Source organism: Hemitrygon akajei, chromosome 1, assembly GCF_048418815.1.
Source record: "Hemitrygon akajei chromosome 1, sHemAka1.3, whole genome shotgun sequence".
Classification (NCBI taxonomy): Eukaryota; Metazoa; Chordata; class Chondrichthyes; order Myliobatiformes; family Dasyatidae; genus Hemitrygon; species Hemitrygon akajei.
Window position 1 is genome coordinate 7152926 of NC_133124.1, and position 25330 is coordinate 7178255.

General features: G+C 44.3%; 1 protein-coding gene and 1 long non-coding RNA gene across 7 annotated transcripts in view; one reads left to right on the forward strand and one right to left on the reverse strand.

The window, feature by feature from the left end:
- Window positions 1-10417, reverse strand: part of LOC140716373 (uncharacterized) — a 66280-nt gene extending 55863 nt beyond the window's left edge. For all 4 annotated transcript variants that reach the window (XR_012096301.1, XR_012096290.1, XR_012096296.1 and 1 more), the window contains exons 1-2: window positions 10334-10417; window positions 8803-8900 (exon numbers count right to left, since the gene is read on the reverse strand). This is a non-coding gene — a long non-coding RNA (uncharacterized lncRNA). The remainder of the gene's footprint in view (window positions 1-8802; window positions 8901-10333) is intronic.
- A 794-nt stretch (window positions 10418-11211) lies between these two features.
- The window catches only part of reck (reversion-inducing-cysteine-rich protein with kazal motifs), a 185313-nt gene continuing 171194 nt past the window's right edge, over window positions 11212-25330 (forward strand). Inside the window, exon 1 of one of the 3 annotated variants that reach the window (XM_073029289.1) lies at window positions 11212-11318. The gene's annotated coding sequence lies outside the window, so the exon portion shown is untranslated. Of the gene's footprint in view, window positions 11319-11387; window positions 11454-25330 lie in introns of those variants that run through there. The other 2 variants (XM_073029443.1, XM_073029366.1) reach the window with 2 other exon arrangements.

The window sequence follows — 25330 nt, forward strand, 5'->3', positions numbered from 1 at the left end:
TTGGAACTGGAAAACCCACCCCATCCACACAACCCAAAACTCGACGGCTACCAAAACAAGTAGCTAGCTCTACCAAAGAAATTAACCCAAATACAACTTCCAGATCTGTGTCATTGACAGCAGTTCCGTATAAATGCTATAACAAACAGTAACTAGTTTATGCACTAGGAAACATAACTACAGATTAGAACACCTTCTGCCGAGATATACAACTTAATACAGAGAAAATCGGAAGAAAACCAAAACTAATCTACCCGCGAAATATTATAGAAGGATAAAGTAAGAGAAAGGGAAAAAAAAGGTAAGAAGGAAAAAGAAAAAAAAAGAGGAAGGGGAAAATTGTAAATTCAAGACGAGTATTTATCAACCGTTTACCGAGAAGGGAGAAAAAAACATTCAGAGAATGGAAAAAAAAGGGGGTGAAGAAAAAGATAAAATAAATAAGTATTTAAAACAGAGGAAAAATAAATCAGCAGTTGAACTGTGAACCGACAAACAGGAAGGCCTTCACTAAAGACTTCAAACCTCCAAAACAAGTTAGATTTAGTTGTAGAACTCTGTAGGTAAAGTTATACAGAGGTGAAAATAGATTACACACACACCAAATCCCGGGAGAGATTGTCAACAGCCTTTAGAGTTTCAGTGAATAATGTCTGAGTGATTCAAGTGAATTCCGAGTCCAGAGAAAGTAATTTTACTACGAGTACTTATCCACCATTTTAGGAGGTCCGATCAGATTCCGAAGATGACTGGATAGCCGGAAGACTTGTCACAAACGCTTCGGCTTCCCTCGCTGATTTGAACCACTTGAATTCCCCGGTATTAAACTTGATTCTTAGGTCAGCAAGATTACGGAAGGAAGGTTTGAAACCACGATCAAAAAGCACTTTCATTACACCTTTATACTCAGCGCGCATCTTTAAAGTCTGGGGTGCAAAATCTTCCACAAAGCGAATGGTTGTATCCTGGAAAGAAAAAGAGCCTCTGCGACGTGCCTCCACAATCAGACTGTGTTTTACCTGGTATTGATGAAAACACAAGATTACTGGTCGCGGACGAGATCCCAGAATTCCGGGAGAGACATAGACTCTGTGAGCCCGTTCCAGCTCGGGCGGGTTTGGAAGCAGATCCTTCCCAAATATCTCACAGAGAAACTCGGCGAAAAACTTCACGGTTGACCCCTTCTCAGTTGCCTCTGGTAATCCCAGAATTCTGATGTTGCAGCGTCTGCTACGATTTTCGAGATCCACCATTTTGGAAAGAAGTTTATTAGATTTTTCCTCTAAGCTGGAACAGAGAGTCTCCAAGTATCGAACCCGACTTTCTAAAGCTTCAGAAGTCGAATCGATGCGAGATAAGTGTTCAGCATGTTTGTCCACTTTATCGTTGATCCGATCCAGTTTGTCTTCTAACTGTTTGAAAGCGGTTTTAATTTCCTTTAAGATTTCGTCTCGGAGATTTGCAAGCGCCTCCATCGTCACGCCCGACGAGGTCGTAGTTTCTTTTCTCCCGGATTTAGAACTCTTGCTAGACATTGTAGGTTAGATATATTCACAGGCAAGTAAGAGATACCGAAATAATTCCTATCTAAGCTTTATAAAATGGAGACATTTAGTGCAAAGGTAGTGACAGTAACGGAACAAAAGTTCGGAGCAGCTAAGCAATCGCCATCTTACCGGAAGTCCCCGTCCCGCTGTAACCTTTGACAACCCTGCAGACTATCCACAACACCCCCAACCTTTGTGTCATCAGCAAACCTACTAACTCACCCTTCTTAGTGGGAACTTATAGGATTGGGAGCTTTTTAAAACCAACAGAAGACAACTAAAAAATTCATCAAGAAGGTAAAGGTGGAATATGAAAGTAAGCTAGCCAATAATATTAACGAGGATACCAAAAGTTTCTTCAGAGACATAAAGTGGATATTGGACCACTAGAAAACAATGCTGGAGAGGTAGCAATGGGGGATGAGGAATTAACAGACAAACTGAATGAGTATTTTGCATTAGTCTTCACTGTGGAAGACACTAGCAGGATAGTGGAAGTTCTTGGTGTGTGAAGTTGCCATAACTAGAGAGAAGGTTCTTGGGAAACTGAAAGGTCTGAAAGTAGATAAGCTACCTGGACCAGATGGTGTACATCCCAGAGTTCTGAAAGAGATGGCTGAAGAAACCATGGAGGCATTAGTTATATTTCAAGAATCACTAGATTCTGGAATGGTTCCAGAAGACTGAATTTGCAAATGTCACTCCACTCTTCAAGAAGGGAGAGAGGCAGAAGAAAGGAAACTATAGGCCAATTAGTCTGACTTCAGTGTCAAGGTACTTGGAGACACATGATAAAATAGGCTGTGGTCAGCATAGCTTCCTCAAGGGAAAATCTTTCCTGACAAATCTGTTGGAATTCTTTGAAAAAGTAACACGCAGGATAGATAAAGGAGAATTGGTTGATTTTGTGTATTTGGATTTTCAGGAAGCCTTTGACAAGGGATCACATGTGAGGCTGCTGAACAAGCTATAAGCTCATGGTATTACAAGGAAAATTCTAGCATGGATAAAGCAGTGGCAGTTTGGCAGGAGGCAAAGAGTGGGAATAAAGGGAACATTTTCTGGTTGGCTGCTGGTGACTAGTGTTGGGACCAATTACTTTTACATTATATGTCAATGATTTGGATGATGGAATTGATGTTTTTGTTGCAAAGTCTGCAGACAATATGAAGATAGCTGGAGGAGCAGGTAGTTTTGAGGAAGTAGAGAGGCTACAGAAGGACTTAGATTAGGAGACTGGGAAATGAAACGGCAGATGGAATACAGTGTTGGGAAATGTGTGGTCATGCACTTTGGTAGAAGAAATGAAAGGGTTGACTATTTACTGGATGGAGAGAAAATACAAAACACTGATGTGCAAAGGGACTTGGGAGTTCTTGTGTGGGATTCCCTAAAAGTTAATTTGCAGGTTGAGTCTGTGGTGAGGAAGGCAAATGTAATGTTCCCATTCATTTCAAGAGAACCAGAATATAAAAGCAAAGATGTAATGTTGAAACTTTATAAAGTGCTAGTGAGGTCTCACTTGGAGTATTGTGAGCAAGTTTGGGCCCGTTATTTTAGAAAGGGTGTGCTGAAACTGGAGAGGGTTCAAAGGAGGTTCACAAAAAATGTTTCCAGGATTGAATAGCTTGTCATGTGAAGAGCTTCTGATGGCTCTGAGCCTGTCTTCACTAGAATTCAGAAGAATGAGGGATGACCTCATTGAAACCTATCAAATGGTGAAAGGCCTTGAAAGAATGGATGTGGAGAGAATGTTTCTTGTGATGGAAGAGTCTAAGACCGGAGGACAGAGGCTCAGAATCGTGTCCATTTAGAATGGAGATTTGGAGAGGAATTTATTCAGCCAGAGAGCGGTGAATCAGTGGAATTCATTTCCACAGGCAGCTGTGGAGAGCAAGCCTTTCTGTATAGTTAAAGCAGAGGATGATAGATTCTGGATTGGTCAGGGCGTGAAGGGATTCAGGGAGAAGGCCGCAGATTGGAGCTGAGAAGAAAATTGGGTCAGCCATGATGAAATGGCGAAGCAGATTCGACAGGGCCAAACAGCCTAATTCTGCTCCCTTATCTTATGGTGCTATAGGAGCAAAAATAGGCCACTCAGCTAATAGAGCCTGCTCCACCATTCAGTTATGGCTGATCTATCTTCCATCTCAACCCCAGTCTCCTGCCTTCTCCCTGTAATCTTTGGTGCTCTGACTAATCAAGAACCTATCAACCTCTACTTTAAATATACCCAATGACTTGTCAGTGGCAATTAATTCCTTAGATTCACCAGTGCCTTTACTTCCTGAGAAAGCTGAAGAAATTTGGCCTGTCCCCTAAAACCCTCACTAATTTTTATAGGTGCACTGTAGAAAACATTCTTCTAGGGTGCATCACAACCTGGTATGGAAGTTGTCCTGTCCAAGACTGGAAGAAGCTGCAGAAGATCGTGAACATAGCTGAGCACATCACACAAACCAATCTTCCATCCTTGGACTCACTTTACACCGCATGCTAACCCACCCAGCCAACACACTTTTTGTCCCTCTTCCATCTGGGAGAAGGTTCAGGAGCTTGAAGATTCATACAGCCAGATCTGGGAACAGCTTCTTTCCAACTGTGATAAGACTGCTGAACGGATCCTGACCCAGATCTGGGCCATACCTTCCAAATATCTGGACCTGACTTGCACTATCTTACTTTCCCTTTCCTATTTTCTAATTATGATTTATAATTTATATTTTTATTATATTTACTTTGATTTGTACTTCAGGGAGCGCGAAGCGCAGAATCAAATATCGCTGATGATTGTACGCTCTAGTATCAATTGTTTGGTGACAATAAAGATTCACCACCCTCTGGATAAAGAAATTCCTCCCCATCTCCATTCTAAATGGATGTCCCTCTATTCTGAGGTAGTTCCTTTGCAGACTAATTGACCTCTCCTCTCTTTCTGGAAACCTCCTTAATATCTGCTCCTCCTCTATTATATACCACTCTCCTTTTGCTTCCAACACACTTTAATGTCCAACCTGTTCAATTTTCTTTCCCTTTTTTTCAGAAGAGTGTGAGACTATTGGAACTGGTTCCTGCAAAACAGTGTTACTGTCTCCAGGGCTTCTCCTTCCTGATCCACCTCTGGGACTCCTATCAGACCATAAGAACAGAATTAGATGATTCAACGCATCAAGTCCGCTTATGGCTAGTTTGTTATTCCTTCTCAAGCTCATTCTCGTCTTCTCCATAACCTCTAACACACTTACATATCAACTTCTGCTCTAAATGCGCCAAATGACTTGGCCTGCACAGCCATTTGTGGACTGAATTCCACAGATTCACCAGCTTCTGGATAAAGAAAAGCTCTGTTCTAAAGATATATCATTCTATTCTAAGGTTGTGCCCTCTGGCCCTGGACTATTGGAAACACGTTAGAGTTTAATGTGGAATGTGTGTGTTCACACACTTCAGTAAATGGTCAAAAGGAAGATTATTATTTAAATGTTCAAGTTCCTGGGTGTCAACATTTCAGAGGATCTATCCTCGGCCCAACACATTGATGCAATTACAAAGAAGGCACAACAGTAGCCATATTTCATTAGGGGTTTCAGGAGATTTGGTATGTCACCAAAGACACTTGCAAATTTCTACTGATATACTGTGGAGAGCACTCTAACTGGCTGCATTACCATTTGGTATGGGGAAGGGTGACTGCGCAGGATTGAAATAAGCTGCAGGAAGTTGTGAACTCAGTCAGCTCCATTATTGTCACCAGCTTCCCCAGCATCTAGGATATCTTCAAGGAGTGATGTCTCAAAAAGGCAGCATCCATTAGTAAAGATCCCCACCACCCAGGACATGCCCCCTTCTCATTGCTGCCATCAGGGAGGAGGTGCAGGAGTCTGAACGCACACACTCAACAATTCAAGAACAGGTTCTTCACCTCTACCATCAGATTTCTGAATGGCATTGAACCCATGAACTACTATTTCTTTTTCTCTTTTTGCACTACTTATTTAACTTTTTTAATATATACACAGTGCCTATAAAAAGTATTCACCCTCCTGGAAGTTTTCATGTTTTATTGTTTTACAACAGTGAACCACAGTGGATTTAATTTGGCTTTTTTGACACTGATCTACAGAAAAAAACTCTTCCATATCAAAGTGAAAATAGATCTCTACAAAGTGATCTAAATTAATTACAAATATAAAACACAAAATAATTGATTGCACTCCCTTCAAGTCAGTATTTAGTAGATGCACCTTTGGCAGCAATTATAGCCTTAAGTCTGTGTGGATAGCTCTCCACCAGCTTTGCACATCTGGACACCACAATTTTTCCGCATTACAAAACTGCTCAAGCTCTGTCAGCTTGCATGGGGATCATGAATGAACAGCCCTTTTACAACCTTACCATATCTTTCCATTTCTTTATGATTCAATTAACTGTACTCCAAGGGATATTCAGTGACTTGGAAATTTTCTTGTATCCAATTCCTGATCTGTGCTTTTCAATAACCTTTTTGTGGAGTTGCTTGGAGTGTTCTTTTGTCTTCGTGGTGTAGTTTTTGCCAGGATACTGACTCACCGGCAGTCGGAGCTTCCAGACACAGGTGTATTTTTACTACAATCAATTGCAACACCGTGACTGCACACAGGTGATCTCCATTTAACTAATTATGTGAATTCTGAAACCAAATGGCTGCACCTGTGATGATTTGGTGTGTCATATTAAAGGGAGTGAATACTTATGCAATCAATTATTTTGTGTTTTACGTTTGTAATAATTTAGATCACTTGGTGAAGATTTGTTTTCACATTGACACAAAAGAGTCTTTTTCTGTTGATCAGTGTCAAATTAAATCCACTGTGATTCAATGTCGTAAAACATGAAAACTTCCAGGGTGGTGTGTGATACCTTTTATAGGCACTGTGTAGATAATTACTGTAATTTACAATTTTTTAGTGTGCATTGTAATGTATTGCAGCCGCATTACAATAAATTTCATGACATATTGTATGCCAGTGATGTTAAACCTGATTTGATTCTGAAATGAAGTGGGACGGTAAATTTCAGGACTTTGGGCACACAAACACAACACATTGGTAGTAATGCAGAAGCAGGCCATTAGTGCATTTGCTCCCAACCCTGGAAGCTCAGGTGGTGCGAAAGAGAAATTCTGTGTGTCCCTTTAAGGAAACCCTGGCCCAGAATCCAGAGGACCACAAGCTGAGTGTCAGAGTGGCTCAGTTTGGTGAGCTGCTGCCTCACTCCAGAGACCTGCGTTAATCCTGACCTCAGGTGCTCTCTGTATGGAGTTTGTACGTTGTCCCGATAAATCATTTGACATTCCTGTGGGGACTGCCACACACTGTTCTCTCTCAGCTACACGGGTGCAGGGCCTTGCAGTATCTGAAATGCTCCCACACACATAACCATTGATGCTGAGGGACTGGAATTTGATGCAACTAGGAAAAGCTCACGAAACGTGAAAGACTTTCTTTGTTGTCCTTTCATTATGTCCTTCAATGAACAAATTGAATAAACGTTTGCCACTCTATCACAGCTCGGGGCATTCCGGAGTCCGGAGTTCAATTCTGACGCAGACTTGTAAGGAGTCTGTATGTCCTCCCTGTGGAACGTGTGAGTTTTCCCCTGTCCAAAGATGTTCTGGTCAGGTTAACTGGTCATTGTAAACTGTCTCATGATTAGGTTAGATTGAATCAGGTTTGTCAGGGGTTGCAGGATGAAGGACTGGTTAGACCATAAGATATAGGAGAAGTAGGCCATTCGGTCCCTCGAGTCGAATTCTTCCAGTCATCCCCACTCCCCTGCCTTCTCCCCATACCCTTTGATCCCCTGGCTAATCGAGAACCTATCTATCTCTGCCTTAAATGCACCCAATGACAGCTGCTCATGGCAACAAATTCCACAGATTTACCACCCTCTGACTAAAGTAATTTCTCTGCATCTCTCTTCTAAATGGACGTCCTTCAATCCTGAAGTGTGCCTTCTTATCCTAGACTCCCCTACCATGTGAAATAACTTTGCCATATCTAATCTGTTTAAGCCTTTTAACATTCGGAATGTTTCTATGAGATCCCCCTCATTCTCCTGAACTCCAGGGAATACAGCCCAAGAGCTGCCAGACGTTCCTCATACAGTAACCCTTTCATTCCTGGAATCATTCCTGTGAATCTTCTCTGAACTTTCTCCAATGTCAGTATATCCTTTCTAAAATAAGGAGCCCAAAACTGCACACAATACTCCAAGTGTGGTCTCACGAGTGCCTTATAGAGCCTCAACATCACATCCCTGCTCTAATATTCTATACTTCTAGAAATGAATGCCAACATTGCATTCACCTTCTTCACCACCGACTCAACCTGCAGGTTAACCTCTTGGGTATCCGCACAAGGATTCCCAAGTCCCTTTGCATCTCTGCATTTTGAATTCTCTCCCCATCTAAATAATAGTCTGTCCATTTATTTCTTCCACCGAAGTGTATGACCGTACACTTTCCAACATTGTATTTCATTTGCCACTTCTTTATCCATTCCCCTAAACTATCTAAGTCTCTCTGCAGGGTCTCTGTTTCCTCAACACTATCCACTCCTCCACCTATCTTTGTATCATTGGCACATTTAGCCACAAATCCATCAATCCCATAGTCCAAATCATTGACCTGTCTTGTAAAAAGCAGCGTTCCCAACACCAACCCCTGTGGAACTTCCCTGGTAACCGGCAGCCAGCCAGCATAGGATCCTTTTATTCCCACTCTCTGTTTTCTGCTGATCAGCCAATGCTCCACCGATGCTGGTTAACTCCCCTGTAATTCCATGGGCTCTTATCTGGCTAAGCAGCCTCCTGTGTGGCACCTTGTCAAGGGCCTTCTGTTTGGGTCTAATCTGTGCTGCCTTCTTAATAAATATGTGATTATTCACTTTTCATTCTAAATATTCACGGTCTGCATATTACAAAAAAACCATTTTAAGTCCCTTGCAGTTTTCAGGCTGTATAAATATTTCCTGCTCTGAACAATGGTTGGTCTGCGCAGTAGTTAAGAAAATTAGAGGGAAATTTGCTCCCACACCTCAAAAATGTATGGGTTGGTAGGTTAGACAGCCACTTTTCAAATTGTATAGGTGAGTGGTAGAATCTAAGGGAAGTGGATGGGAATGTGTGAGGAACAAAACTGGGCTAGGATAGGATTAGTGTAAAAATGGATGCTTGGTGGATAGTGTGAAGTAGATGGGCTGAATAGCCTTTTTACCTGCTGCGTCCTCTCAGTAATCCTGCTGAATGAATTCAGTGCAAACCTCTGGAATGATCAGCGAGCAGAGAGGTCAAACCAACTTCACTGGAGTCCTCCTGCAGACAAAATAATTGGATCATGGCTTGTCATAACTCCATCAGAGACAAGTACAAAGCTGATGGTAGTGTCTTCCCTGCAGGCACCGGCACATGTTAAATAAGGTCTCAGTCTTAGGGTCTTGCTGAAGTGAGATAGAATGCCTGGTTGAGTGGTGCCACAACAACCTCTCACTGAATGTCAGTTGAACTGAAGAGCTGATGGTTGCCTGCCTCAGGAAGGCAACAATCATCATCAAAGATCCCCAACACTGGTGACACGCCATCATTTTGTAGTTCACATCGGTCAGGAGGCAGAGGCCTGAGTTCCCTCACCACTCAGGAGGTACAGAGGCCTGAGTTCCCTCACCACTCAGGAGGCACAGAGGCTTGAGTTCCCTCACCACTCAGGAGGCACAGAGGCCTGAGTTCCCTCACCACTCAGGAGGTACAGAGGCTTGAGTTCCCTCACCACTCAGGAGGCACAGAGGCCTGAGGTCCCTCACCACTCAGGAGGTACAGAGGCCTGAGTTCCCTCACCACAGGATGCACAGAGGCCTGAGGTCCCTCACCACTCAGGAGGCAGAGGCCTAAGGTCCCTCACCACTCAGGAGGCACAGAGGCCTGAGTTCCCTCACCACTCAGGAGGCACAGAGGCCTGAGGTCCATCACCACTCAGGAGGCACAGAGGCCTGAGGTCCCTCACCACTCAGGAGGCACAGAGGCCTGAGGTCCATCACCACTCAGGAGGCACAGAGGCCTGAGGTCCCTCACCACTCAGGAGGCACAGAGGCTTGAGTTCCCTCACCACTCAGGAGGCACAGAGGCCTGAGGTCCCTCACCACTCAGGAGGTACAGAGGCCTGAGTTCCCTCACCACTCAGGAGGCACAGAGGCCTGAGGTCCATCACCACTCAGGAGGCACAGAGGCCTGAAATCCCCATTTAATCCTAGCATAATCACAGGACAATTTACAATGATCAAATATCCTACCAACTGACGGGAGGAAACTGGAGCACCCAGAGGAAACCCACACGGTGATGGGGAGAAAGTAAAAACTCCTTACAGACTAACTGCTACATTACCGCGCTGCTCCATGTTGCTTATAATGTGCTCTGTACCTGTTATACACCTGTTGCAAGGAAAGCTCTTCAGAGCATCTGTGCAAATATACACTTGTGCAAGTTCAAGTCTGCGTTTATTATTATCTGACTGTACTTATATACAACCAAACAAAACATTCTCCGGACTGCAGGGCACCCAGAAAATATGTGTGTGTATACACCACACACTGCATATAAAACATTACCACAAATAAGTTAATAAAATCTAATTCAAAATACACGTGAAGTGCGCAGCACAGGTAAACAGTACATAGCTCGCTGTCCTAGTGATGAGACCTCGGTGGCAACAGGGCATTCAATAGTCTCACAGCTTGAGGGAAGAAGCTGTTACCTAATCTGGCAGTCCAAGAGAGAGGTGGGGGAGGTTGGAGAAAGGTGGGAAAAGGGGGATGTTAGAGAATTAGGGGGAGGGAGAAGGGGGAGAGGGGAGGAGGGGGGGGAGAGGGGAGGAGGGGGGGGGGAGAGGGGAGGAGGGGGGGGGAGAGGGGAGGAGGGGGGGAGGGGGGGGAGGAGGGGGGGAGGGGGGGAGAGGGGAGGAGGGGGGGGAGGGGGGAGAGGGGGGGAGGGGGGAGGGGAGGAGGAGGAGGGGAGGAGGAGGAGGGGAGGGGGGGAGGGGAGGAGGAGGAGGGGGAGGAGGAGAGGGGAGGAGGGAGAGGGGAGGAGGGAGAGGGGAGGAGGGAGAGGGGAGGAGAGGAGGGGAGGGGGGGGAGAGGGGAGGGGAGGGGGAGGGGGAGGGGAGGGGAGGGGGAGGAGGGGAGGGGAGGGGAGGGGGAGGAGGGGAGGAGGGGAGGGGGAGGGGAGGGGGGAGGGGAGGAGGGGGAGGGGAGGAGGGGGAGGGGAGGAGGGGGAGAGGGGAGGAGGGGGAGAGGGGAGGAGGAGGAGAGGGGAGGAGGGGAGGAGGGGGGGGAGGGGAGGAGGGGGGAGAGGGGAGGAGGAGGAGAGGGGGAGGAGGGGAGGAGGAGAGGGGAGGAGGGGAGGGAGAGGGGAGGAGGGGGGAGAGGGGGAGAGGGGGAGGGAGGAGGAGGGAGGGGGAGGGGGAGGGGGAGGGGAGGAGGAGGGGGAGGGGAGGAGGATGAGGGGGTTACAGGAGATGGTTGGAAAGGAACGGAGTGGAAGTGGGCGGAGAGGAAGGGGAGAAGAGTTTGATTGATTCTGCGTGATGACGAAAGAAGGCGAGCGCTGACGTGCTGCGCGAGAGTTACGTGGTGACGCTGCCCCGCCGACCGCAAAGTTTGTGCTGGAGCGGAGCCGGAGCCGGGGACGGGGAGCTGGGGCTGCCGGTGGGAACGGGAGAGTGGCCGTCACCGCTCCAGCAGGTAGGAGGCCTCCGGGCCGGGGAGCTCTGATACTTTAGGCAGACTGCTGAGGAACACCCGGCGCCTGGAGTGAATAGAGGTCGGGGGCGAGAGGGGAGGAAAGACCTTCTGTGAGGAGGAGCGGAGCATTGGAGGGTAACGCCGGCTTTGCCCCATCCCCATCCTCTCGTCACCCCGTATTTCTTCCTGCATCTCTCGCACTGCTCTTCTTCGTACCATTTCCCCCTGATGTGCTAAAAGCTAACTTCTTGCATACCCCAATTCTATAGCTCCTCGATTCTGAAGTCAGTCATTTCAAGTTGTCAGTGGGTGAAAGCATCTTCTTTAAGTATCGGGCTCGGGTGTTCTTAATTACGAACGAGCAGGACACAGAGACACATGGAATTAATGCAGATGAGTGGGACCAGTCTAGACGGGGTGTGTGTGATAGCTTGCATAGAGATAACGGGCCGAACGGCATGTTTCTGCACTGAATGTCTACTTTTGACCCCAAGCCTGTCTTTATCTACCCGCCCCCTCATAACCTACATTCCCCTTGCCTGTATCACCTCTTCGTCCATCTGCTAGAGAGGATTCTCTCTGACCTTCCCCCCCCCCCCCAACACTCCCCATCGCCACTCTGAGGGGAGGCTGCCCCCTCTCACTATCTCAACCTCTGAGGTATTCTGCCCCCTCTCCCCTTTGGAACCTGACAATACCCGCCCCCACCCCCAATGCTCCAACCTCCTGTCAGTAAGGTGAGAAAAAAGCTATCTTCCATGATAGAACTTACTGATTTCTGCCCCCTTGCCCCTTCCATACTTGTTTACAATGGATTTGGTGTTCAAGAGTTCCAAGCCCTCACCTTCTGTTACAGAAAAAAGGCTATGATCTCATCACACTCTACAGTGGGCAGATGATCTCAGAATCAGGTTTAATATCACCAGTACACGTTGTTACTGTGCAAGCAGTACAATGCAATATGTAATAAATCTGTGAATTACTGTATGCACGTGTATGTATGTGTGATTCTCACTGGGCTTGGGGATCCCAGAGGGGAACGGGGCAGATACCCCAGAGTTTGAAATACTGGGAGGGGAGCAGCCTGTACCTCCTTCCTGATGGTAGCAATGAGACGAGGGCATGTCCTGGGTGATGTGGGGGGGGTGGGGGTCCTTTGTGATGGATGCCTCCTTTGTCAGGCATCGCTCCTTGAAGATGTCCTGGATGCTGTGGAGGCTGGTGCCCATGATGAAGTTGACGGAGTTTACAATTCCTTTGATCTTTTGATCGTCTGCAGTAGCCACCCCCTCCCCTATACCAGACGGTGATGCAGCCAGCTAAATTGCTCTCCACGGTGCATCTGTAGAAATTTGCGAGTGTCTTTGGTGACATACCAAATCTTCCCAACTCCCGAAGAGATATAGCCACTGTCGTACCACCTTCTCCTAGGAATTTTTAAATGAAGTAAGGGAAAGCCATTTCAGGAATTATAGATGTAGGGCTAGGTAGAGCCAGAAGGAGAAATTATTTTCCGTGTAGATGGTTGTCATGGGATTTGCACACCATTATGTTTCTCTGCAGTTGCCTCATTGCATAGTCTCTCAATGTTTAGGCATGGAGCATTAAGAAAACAGTGGAAAAGTACTTTCCCCCCAAAAGTCCAAATTGATTTTGGGAATACAATGTTTGGGAGCAATTTTTAACATGTACGATAGGTCTATTGCCTCAGTTTTCACATTTGTGGATATGAGTAACATTGCAAATCCTAGGATCTTGAAAGAATCTATTGTCTTGTAACCATATAACCATAAAACAATTACAGCATGGAAACAGGCCATCTCGGCCCTTCTAGTCCGTGCAGAACGCTTACTCTCACCTAGTCCCACCTACCTGCACTCAGCCCATAACCCTCCATTCCTTTCCTGTCCATATACCTATCCAATTTTTGTTTAAATGACAAAATCGAACCTGCCTCTACCACTTTTACTGGAAGCTCGTTCCACACAGCTACCACTCTCCGAGTAAAGAAGTTCACCCTCGTGTTACCCCTAAACTTTTGCCCCTTAACTCTCAACTCATGTCCTCTTGTTTGAATCTCCCCTACTCTCAATGGAAAAAGCCTATCCACATCAACTCTATCCTCCTCATAATTTTAAATACCTCTATCAAGTCTCCCCTCAACCCTCTATGCTCCAAAGAATAAAGACCTAACTTGTTCAACCTTTCCCTGTAACTTAGGTGCTGAAACCCAGGTAACGTTCTAGTAAATCTAGATTTGTAGATTGTTAGCACAAAAGGTTCTGCAGATACTGGAAATCCAAAGCTCGTAGATTGCTGATACATCGAGTTTAATGTTCTAGAATTTACTAAGGTTCCATATAGACTAGAATATAGACGAGAATAGAGACTAACTCCTTGATTTTTAAAAAAAGAGAGCAGAAATGGGTAACTGCGGCCAAGTTGGCTAAATGTGTCATAGGGAAAGAGAAGCAAACAAAAAATGATTTGTTTTATTTAGAGCAGGTGTTCCTAACCTTTTTATACCATGGACACTCTGACCATTAACCAAAGGGTCTGTGGAACCCAGGTTCAGAGCACCTGACTTAGAGGTACAGCACAGAATAGATCCGTCCAGCCCTTCGAATCGTACCACCCAGCAACGCCAGACAACCCTGATTTAATCTCAATGTAATCATGGTACAATTTACAATGACCAGTTAATCTACCCGGTACGTCTTTGGACCGTGGGAGGAAACCAAGGCACTTGGAGAAAACCCATGCATTTCATTTGGAGAATGTAGAAAGACTCCTTGCAGAGGATGCCGGTAATGAACTCCAAAGTCTGATGCCCCCAAGCTATAATAGCATTGCACTAACTGCTGTGGTGTCCTGAAATTGCCATTAAAACAGGGCAGTTAGAAATATTAAAAGTAATAGGCCAAGTCGACATAGTTTTGTGCAAAGGAGATTATGTTTGACACATTGGTTACACTTTTTTTTTGAGAAGTGATATATGATGTAACTAAAGAGCATATAAAGGGTCATAGAGCGTTACAGCACGGAGCATTACAGTCCGTGGTGCAGAAGGGAAAGGAGGAAAAGAGGGGAGCAGTAATGATAGGAGACTCAGTAGTCAGAGGAACTGACAGGAGATTCTGTGGACTTGAACAGGATAGTATGTTGCCTCCCAGGTGCCGGAGTCAGGGATGCCTTGGATCGTGTCCACGGCATTTTGGAGGGGGAGGGAGACCCACCAGATGTCTTGGTACATGTTGGTATCAATGACATAGGAAGGAGAAGCAAAGAGATTCTTAAGAGAATTCAAAGAGCTAGGCAGAAAGCTGAGAAGCAGAACCACCAGGGTAGTAATTTTGGATTGCTGCCTGTGCCACATGCCAGTGAGGGTAGACAGAGGATGATTTGGCAGATAATTGCGTGGCTGAGAAGCTGGTGAAGGGGGCAGGGCTTCAAGTTCTTAGATTTATGGATCTCTTCTGGGGTGGTATGACCTGTACAAAAAGGACGTGTTGCACCTGAACCCGAGGGGGACTGATATTCTTGTGGGCAGCTTGGTGAGAGCTGTTGACGAGGGTTTAAGCTAATTTGGTTGAGGGGTTGGGAACTGTAGTGAAGGGACTCGGAATAGGATGGATGGTAAAAAAGCAAAGATAGCATGCATTCAGACTGTCAGGAAGGGCAGGCAGATGATAGGACATAATTGCACCCAGCAGGGTGAGTATCAGAGCATTAGAGATGCAGAATTTAAAAAGGTAACAAATACAGTACTCAAAGTGTTATTGCTCAATGCACAAGCATAAGAAATAAGTTGGATGATCTTGTTGCACTTTTACAGATTGTCACATATGATGTTGTGGCCATCACTGAATCATGGCTGAAGGATGGTCGTAGTTGAGAGCTGAATGTCCAAGGTTACAGGTTGTATCAGAAGAATAGGAAGGTAGGCAGAGAGGGTGACGTGGGTCTGTTGGTAAAGAATGGCATCAAATCAGTAGAAAGATGTTACACAGGATCAGAAGACATTGAATCCTTGTGGGTTGAGTTAAGGGACTGCAAGGGTAAAAGGACCCTGATGGCAGTTATATACAGGCCTCCTAACAGAAGCTGGGAGGTGGACCACAGATTACAAATGGAAATAGAAAAGGCAAATCAAAAGGGCAGTGTTATGATAGTCATGGGAGATTTTAACATGCAGGTCAATTGGGAAAGTTAGCTTGGTAATGGATCTCAAGAGAGTGAGTTTGTTGAATGCCTCAGAGATGGCTTTTTAGAGCAGTTTGTTGTTGAGCCTACTAGGGGATGAGCTGTACTGGATTGGGTGTTATGTAATGAACCAGAGGCAATTATGGAGCTTAATGTAAAAGAACCCTTAGGAACTAGAGATCACAATATGATTGAGTTCAACTTGAAATTTTATAGTGAGAAAGTAGTCTGACGTAGCAGTATTTAAGTAGAGTAAAGGTAATTACAGTGATATGAGAGAGGAGTTGGCCAAAGTAAATTGGAAGGAGATGCTGGCAGGGATGACAGCAGAGTAGCAATGGAGTGAGTTTCTGGGAAAATGAGGAAGGTGCAGCATAGAATAAAGAAATATTCAAACGGCTAAATAGTACAACCGGAGTGACAAGGGAAGTCAAAGCTAATGTAAAAGCAAAAGAGAGGACATACAACAAAGCAAAAATTAGTGGGAAGACGGAGGATTGAGAAGCTTTTAAAAACCTACAGAGAGCAACTAAAAGAGTCATTAGGATGGAAAAGCTGAAATATGAAAGCAAACTAGCAAGCAATATCAAATTGGATAGTAAAAGCTTCTCCAAATATGTAAAAAATAAAAGAGATGAGAGTGGATATAGGACTGCTAGAAAATAATAATGGGGGACAAGGAGATGGCAGATGAACTAAATGAGTGTTTTGCATCAGTCTTCACTGTGGAAGGCAATAAGTGTGCCAGATGTTGAAGGGTGTGAGGCACGAGAGGTGAGTGCAGTTGTTATCACAAGGGAGAATGTGCTCAAAAAACTGAAATAACTGAGGGTATGTAAGTCACCTGGACCAGATGAACTGCACCCTTGGGTTCTGAAAGAGGTAGCAATGGAGATTGTAGAAGCGTTAATAATGATATTTCAAAACTCATTGGACTCTGGCATGGTGCCAGAGGACTGGAAAATTGCAAATGTCACTCCACTCTTTAAGAAAGGAGGTAGGCCTCCGTTAGTCTCAATAGACCATGGATTTGCACCTTGGAAAGTTTCCAGGGTGCAAGCCTGGGCAAGGTTTTTTTACGGAAGACTGGCAGTTGCCCAAGTTGCAAGTTCCCCTGTCCATGCCACCGATGTTGTCCAAGGGAAGGGCATTAGGACCCATACAGCTTGGCACCGGTGTCATCGCAGAGCAATGTGTGGTTAAGTGCCTTGCTCAAGGACTCACACGCAAGCCTCAGCCAAGGCTCGAACTAGCGATCTCCAGATAACAAGACGAACGCCTTAACCATTTGGCCATGCACCAACAAGAAAGGAGGAAGGCAGCTGAAAGGAAATTATAGACCAGTTAGCCTGACCTCAGTGGTTGGGAAGATGTTGTAGTCATTTGTTAAGGATGAGATTATGGAGTGCTTGATGACACATGACCAGATAGGACAAAGTCAGCATGGTTACCTTAAGGGAAAATCTTGCCCGATGAACTGGTTGGAATTCTTTAAGGAGATTACAAGTAGGATAGATGAAGGGGATGTAGAAGATGTTGTATATTTGGACTTTCAGAAGGTCTTTGACAAGGTGCCACACACGAGGCTGTTTACCACGTTAAGAGCCCATGGTATTACAAGAAAATTACTAACATGGTTGGAGCATTGTCTGGTTGGTAGGAGGTGGCGAGTGCGAACAAAAGGATCTTTTTCTGGCTGGCTGCCAGTGACTAGTGGTGTTCCGCAGGGGTTGGTGTTGGGACCACTTTTTTATACTGTATTTCAGCGATTTAGAGGATAGCTTTGTTGCCAAGTTTGCAGATGATAGGAAGATTGGTGGAGGGGCAGATAGTGGGATGCAAGGAAAAACACTCGCAGAATGCTGGAGGAACTGTATAGAAAAGTAGGAGGGTTCAAAGTAAATTTCAAATTATACCTTGAGGTTAAATTTTTTTGCAGGCATTCACAGTAGAACAGAGAAATACAAAAGAATCGATGAAAAACTACACAGAAACAAACTGACAAGCAACCAAAGTGCAAAAGAAGAGAAACAGTGCAAATAAATGAAAAAAGTAAAGAATACTGAGGTTATGTTTCAGTATAGAAGCCATTGGTGAGGTAATCTAGAATGCAATATACAAGACTGGTCTCTTCATTTGAAAAGGTGTGTAAGAGGTTTACTCAGTGATATCTGGAACTGGTTGGTTGTTAGATGAGTATGCCAGCCTTGTGCATGTGTGAGTTTAGCAGAGTGAAAGGTGACCTGATTGAAGCGGATGTCCTGGGCTGTCTCGAGAAGATTGATGCTGGGAGGATGTTTCCTCTGGCAGAATCTGTATCTAGAGGTTACTGTTTTAAAAGGCAAAGGTGAGGCAACTTTTTTTTTCCCCCTGAGAGTCTAGTAACTCTGGAGAGGGAAACTTGTTGCAGAATCTGCTTATTTTTAAGACTGAGGTAGATTGATTCTTTGAGAGCAAAGGGGTGAACGATTCCTGGGGACAGGCAGGGATATGGAGCTGAGACTGGATTTGATCAGATCGACAGCTTTTAGAATCATAGATACAATGTGGATACAGGCCCTGAAGCTCATCAGATCTGCATCGACCTTCAACCACCCATTACACTAATTGTACGTTAATCCCATTCTCCTGGCATCTATCAATTCCTTTATACTGCCGTTCATATTCCCAAGGGGCAATATGCAACGGCTAATTAACCTGCTGACTGGCACTTCTTTGGCCTGGAGGAGGAAACCAGAACACTTTGGAGGGAACAGTTGTGTTCGTAGGAAGACCGTGCAAACTGTACACAGGTCAGGATTGAGCCTGGCTCTCAAGCTCTGTGAGGCAGTGACGCTGCTAACTGCACTTCCTGAGCACTCTGTTACTGTGTGGCAGAGCAGGTTTGGAGGGCTGAGTAGCCTAATCCTTGATTATTTGATTGCTCATAGTCATGGCTTGAATTTAAAGCTACAATCTGACTAAAGAAAAACTATAGAGGAAGGATATCTACCTATCCCTCTCCACCTCTCTTCCCCCTCCCCGGTCTAGCCCCTTATTACCCCAGAAATCCCCTGATTTAATCCTAGCCCAATCACAGGAGAATTTACAAAGACCAATTAACCTGTCAATAGGTCTGTCTTTGGACCATGGGATGAAACTGGAGCAGTCAGAAGAAACCCACACAGTCACGGGGAGAACTCGTAAGCTCCTTCCAGGCAGTGGTGGGAATTGAACTTGGGTCGCTGATACTGTGTGAGATACTTCTTCTTAAGCCCACCCCTACTGGGGCAGAGACTGCTGACAGCAGATCACTGTCCTGGGCTGAAGGTTGATCAGCCCCGTGGCTTCTGCTTTCACCACACAACATCATGTGTCTTCAGGGTGAAGACCCTTCCTCCCACAGGGTTGGGGTTTCGGGGGATTCTGTTGGGCATTAAGGAATGGGGTTGCTGGTCCCATGCCCAATCCTTCTTTCACAGCTGGGCTTGGGACTGTCCATGGCAGATTTATTATAAGATCCTGCACACTTAATCTTTGGAACGTAGAAGACTGAATGAGATTTGATAGAGGTATAGAAAATTACAAGGGGTATAGATAGGATAAATGCATGCAGGCCTTTTCCAATGAGGTTGGGTGGGACTGCAAATGGAGTTTATGGGTTAAGGGTGAAAGGTGAAAAGTTTAAGTGGAACATAAGGAGAATTTTCTCCACTCAGTGGCTCGTGAGAGTGTGGAACGAGTTGTCAGTGCAAGTGGCCCATGCGAGCTCTATGTTAATGTTTAAGAGAAGTTTGGAAAGGTATATGTTTAGTAGGGATATGGAGGGCTGTGGAGTCAGTGCAGGTCGATGGGAGTAGGCAGTTTAAATGGTTCAACATGGACTTGATGGGCCAAATGGCCTGTCCTGTTCAGTACTTTAATATAATCTAATAATTTTGTAATGCTGCTGTGAATTGGTATCTGTATCCCTAAAGGAGAGGTTCATAGCAAGTATTGGCTAGATGTACTTTTGAGATATGCAAAATAAAAAGCATTCTCTCGTGATGGAGGATTGGCTGGGGATGAGAGTTTTGTTTTTGAAATGTTCGTGTTTGATTATTATTTGCCAAGTGTCCTCTTTTCTGAGATTGTAACACTTCCGTGGTTTTGCCTGATCACAACCAGAATTTGTTTATCCCCCTTCATGTGGGAACGGTTCGAATCACAGAATTGGCAGAGACATTTTTGTTTTAATTTCTGTTTACCATAGAACTAAATCCACAGAGGAAAGTGAAAAGCTAATACTTAGTGATCAAAAGTTTTTCATTAATTAACATTTTTAACATTGCAGAGTCTCACAATGTGTGTTCTGTGTTGTTCTCTCGAGCATTGTGACAATGCTAAATTGGTGCCAGAATGTGTGGTGACACTTGTGGGCTGCCCCAGCACATCCCAGTCATGTTTTCTTAGCACAAACAACACATTTCATTGCATGTTTTGATGTGATCTGATTTTAAAGGCAACAGTGGGTATCAACGTTCAGAGAGAGGATTGACCAAGCATTTATCTAGTAAATGTCTTAAACTCTCTGCATTTGAATGTTATACTTTTGAAGTATGCAATATTTGAAATCCCCTTTTCGCCGAAGACCACCCTCACGGTGTTTTTACGTAGATTTGTAAAATTTGACTTCTTACCTCTTCTCACTTGCCTATAACCCCCCCCCCCCCGGGTCCCCCCACTTTCTTTTCTCCCATGGTCCACTCTCCTCTCCTGTAAGATTTCTTTGTCTTCAGCCCTTAACCTTCCTCACCCACCTGGTTTCACCTATCACCTTCACAACTCCCCACCTTTTTATTCTGGCATCTTCCAACTTTCCTGTCAGTCCTGAAGAAGTGTCTCAAATACAAAAGGTAGACTCATCTTTTCATTTCCATAGACGCTGCCTGACCTGCTGAGTTCATCCAGCATTTTGTGTGTTGCATTGGATTTCCAGCACCTGCAGACTTTCTTATGTTTATGGTATGCTCTGAGTTTAAATAGTGTATCAAGCTGAAGTTACATGAATGGATACACTTATAATATTTCTGAAAATTCTCGAGGCAGTTGCACAGTGTCAGGACCTTTGGCACTCTGAGTCTGTCCTACCATTGAATTATGACTGTTCTACTGTTCAATTTAATTTACTTAAATTTACTGCATTTTGATTTTTGTGAGGCATGGGTAAGCCCTGCTCACAAATCCCTTTGACAGCTGGCAAACCCCTATCCTTGTTGTTTGCTAATGCTGTCGAGGATTTCCTTCTGAATATGTGAGATTCAGAAAAAGAATTTTGTTTTTGTAAACTTGTAGTGTAGCAGCTTGGAAGAACTGTTTGGTGACCCGGCTGTCGGTGAGGGAGTTGGTGTGGCACTTGTTGCAAGGATAAGTACCAGGAAGGCGATCAGTGGGGAAGGATCGGTTAGAAGGTTAATTGGTCATTGTAAATGGTCCTGTGATTAGGCTAGGGTTAAATTGATGTGTTCCTGCGTAGCGTGGCTCAGTGGGTCTATTCTGTGCTATATCTCTAAATAAATAAAATAAACATCAAATTAAAGAAAGTAAAGCTGCAATGTTAGAAAATATTAATTAAGAATCAATAATTAAGAACAGTAGCGTAGCAGTTAGCATAATACTATTAGAGTGCTTGCGACCCAGATTCAACTTTGCTGCAGTCTGTAAGGAGTTTGTACATTCTCCCTGTGACCATGTAGATTTCCACTGGGTGCTCCGGCTTCCTCCTGGTTCCGAGGAATGCGGCTTAGTAGTTTGTTTATTTATTGGGATACAGTGTGGAACAGGCTTTTCCAGCCCCTCGAGTGGCTCCGGCCAGCAATCCCTGATTTAACCCTAGCCTAATCATGGGACAATTTACAATGACCAATTAACTTACCGGCTTTGCACTGTGGGAGGAAACCGGAGCACCTGGAGGAAACCACGTACAAACTGCTTACAGACAGTGGTGGGAAATTTGGTCACCGGTGTAACTGGGCAGTGCAGGCTTGTTGGGGCAGAAGGACCTGTTACTTTGCTGTATCTTTTTTAAAAAAAGCTATAAAATCAATCATTAGTAATAAAAATACCGCAAGTTCCATTTTTTTTGTGGCCTGATGATAATTACTTTTGAAATCAGTGGCCTTTAGGATCTGTTCCTGGCACAAGCTCTGAGGATGAAAACTGCCAGCACTTATGCTGAGAAATGCAGATTTCTTTTAAGATTACACAATCATGCTGTGGAATAGTTTCTCTATATTTATCATATCCTGTTGGCATTTGAAATTAAATCCCCCACTTAACCAGCTATGTTCAAGTTAGTACATTAAATTTAAACCTGTGCTTGTTATTCAAGTCAGCCCTGGTGAATTTGTGCCATTTTTCCACTAAGAGCAATATTTTCTCCCGTGGGTGTAGTGCCCAGAAATCTCCAATAACTGAAGCAAGCTTCCTCTTCCTTAGTTTCCAGTCTCCTTGTGATTATAGCTAACTTTTCACTTGGGCTTTTTCTTCTGTGCATTAACTTGGAAATTAGTGGAATTGGGCATACAGATTTTTTTATCCTCCCCATTTTTTTTTGCCATTATGCAGAGCAAATTGAGGTCTCCGTTAATTGTCTTTTCTCTGTTCCAAATAACAGTTGATTAGTGAATTGTTAAATGCTCCATTATCTCTTTTGGTGTTGACGTTTTGTTAGTTCAGATAACTTCCTTCAACTTTCTAATGTGCTGAAGATATTGACAGTTCCAGTAAGTTGTCTGTTTATGATAAAAGTGGGACTTAGCTTTCTGCTTCTTGGTTACGACCAAAGAGGGAAATTCGGTGTTGATAGTACATCTTACTGTTTATCACATTAAACCAATTGACACTTAATTTGAGAATCAGGTTTAATATTACTGGCACATGTTGTGAAATTTGTTTTTGTGGCAGCAGTACAGTGTAATACATAATCATAAACCATAAATTACAATAAGAAAATGTATTAAAAAAATCTGATGTATGTATTTTGTACAACATTTCAGGAATAGGCATGAGATGAATTGGGCGATTTTTGTCTTTGTAGGTGGCATATTGGCCAGGAAACAAACAAACAATGACTTGCTCCAATTTAACCTTTGAACTTTTTTTTTGAATGGGTGTTTTTGATTCTGAATCTATTCTAGCACCAAAATATCAGCTGAAGTGATGTGCTCAGTTACTTGTGTGGATTTGAAAGTATAGCCTTGTGGCTCAAGACCGAAACAGCTTTGGTTGGGTAGCCATGCTGAAATATCGGACCAGCCAGTGAATCTTGCAGCATGTTGCTGCTTTCATTGCTTTGAGAGGAACGGCTTCAGGTGCTGAAACAATGTAGGTTATCATGCATAAGGTGGTTTTGCAGGCATTTAAAGAAAGGTTAGGTTTAAAGATGAGCTTAATTAGTCACGCGTATGGAGACTTGTGGTGAAATGTGTTGTTTGGCATCAATGACCAGCGCAATCTGAGGATGTGCTGGGGAGAGTCCACAGGTGTCACTGTGCCTGCAGTGCCAACTTAGCATGCCCACAGCTCATTAACCCTAAACTGGCAAATATTTAGAATGTGGGAGAAAACTGGAATACCAATACTGTCACAGGAAGAATGTGCAAACTCCTTGCCTAGTGTGGTGGAGTTGAAGCTGGGTCACTGCTGCAGTAATTGCTACGCTAACTGCTCACGACTGTGCTGCCCACTTAAGTAACACACACTTGTCCTCCTCCCACAGTCCTGCAAAATGTATTTTTCATGTACTTCTCTTCAAGCATTAGGACTGAATCTGCGTCAACAAAGCTTTCTACAGAATATTTCAAATCCTAACCATGATGAATATTATTTGTTATGTTGGTTTTCACATTTGAGTTTTGCCCATTGCCTCTGTGGATAGTGTCTCCTGCAGCTCTTTTCATCTCAAGTTTGCTCTGAACTCCTTGTGGGGGATAAAATCAGAGGAGCTTCACAGAGCAATACTGCTCTTAACTCTCAAACAGTTCACTAAAACTTGACCAAATGACACAAACATATAAAAGTATGCAACAAAGGATGTTACACATGATAATACATGAAATTCCTGAAGGTTTAAGATAAAATATTACAAGTTCTTGCAGTCTAACAGGACCTCTGCTTGAACTGTTGAATGCAGCTGGTGGTCCATCCCACCCTGTTTGCTGTTGTGTTGCAAGCTGCACTTGCAATATAATTGATTTTCTAACGCTGGATATAAAACCATAAGATGTAGGAGCAGAATGAGGCCATTTGACCCATCGAGTCTGGCATTTCATCGTGGCTGATCCAATATTCCTCTCAGCCCCAATCTGCCTTCTCTCCATATCCCTTCATGCCCTGATCAATCAAGAATCTATCGAAGTCTGCCTTGTATACACACAAAGAGTTAGCTTCCACAGCTGCTTGTGGCAAAGAATTCCACAGATTCAGCACTATACAGATAATGTTCACTACGATACATCTGCAGATACGATATATCTGTAGATAAAGCATATCATGCCAACCAGTCAGGTTGTTCTCCCTCTGACATTGTAAGATGTCCCTTACAACACTTTAACTTTTAATTGTAGCTGCTTCTTTCTCAATAAACACTTTTGTAATCCAAAAATCACTCCTGCAATAACTTAATTAACACATTTTTTAATACTGGACTACAACCTCCTTTCTATTTGACCATGGTGAGAAGTTTGATATGCTCCTGTTAAAACAATAAACTTACTTGGGTGGAAAAAAGTTTTATTTTGAGTCAACAGTCTAAAACTTGTTTGTTTCAACCTGCAAGCATTTGATAAGGACAAAGCTAGAAACTGAAGACAGAGCATGGATCATTACAGTGCAGTATAGGCCCTTCAGCCCACAGTGTTGTGCTGACCCATTCAGATTCAGTTTATTGTCATTTAAAAACCACAAATGCAATGCAATTAAAAATGAGACAGCGTTCTTCCAGAATGATATCAACAAAGCGCATAACAAAACAGACTACACCAGAAAATCCACATAATGTTTGGCAATCCCCAATCCAGAGTCTGGAGAGGCTACTGCGTATTAATATCGCGCTACCATCTTAGGGCGTTCCCCGGAAAGGAGCTCCAAATCCACCAGACAAACAAGACCAAAAACTAAAGCTACAAGACCTGAACAAAACCATATAGTTACAACAATGCAAACAATACCATAATTTGATAAAAAAACAGATCATGGGCATGGTAAAAAATAGTCCAAAGATGTTAAAAGACTATAAGTTCGATAGAAACCACCACACAGTTTCCACAAGTCCTCAGGGTCCTGATAGACTCGTCATCCCACGCCGGCGGCAGAAGGGAATACCCCTGCTTATGGACTTCCACGGCGCTGCCCAACTCAGCCTCGCAGACGCAGCACAAACCGAAAGCGACCTGACCGCAGCGGACTCCGAATCCGTCGAACCCCTGAGCTTCCGACCATCCCCCACCGGCACAGCTTCTCCGAGCACCATCCTCTGCCGAGCATATTAACACGCCCCCGCCAATGGCCACCGGCAACGTGACCCCGAGGATTGGGGGCCTGTTCTTCCCAGCAGAGACCCGGACCTCGCAGCAGCAGCAACGAAGAGGGCCTTCCTGGAGATTTCCAGATGTTCTTCCGTGCTCCCACGTCCATTTTTCATTAGATTAGGATTGCGCACGGCACCCTGCTTAACAAATAACATAACAGCTCCGGAGTGGCCGCTGCAAGCTGTGCAGCGCCGCCATCTTGATGATTTACCTGCTCTAAGATCAATCTAATTCTTTCTTCCAACAAAGCCCTCCTTTATC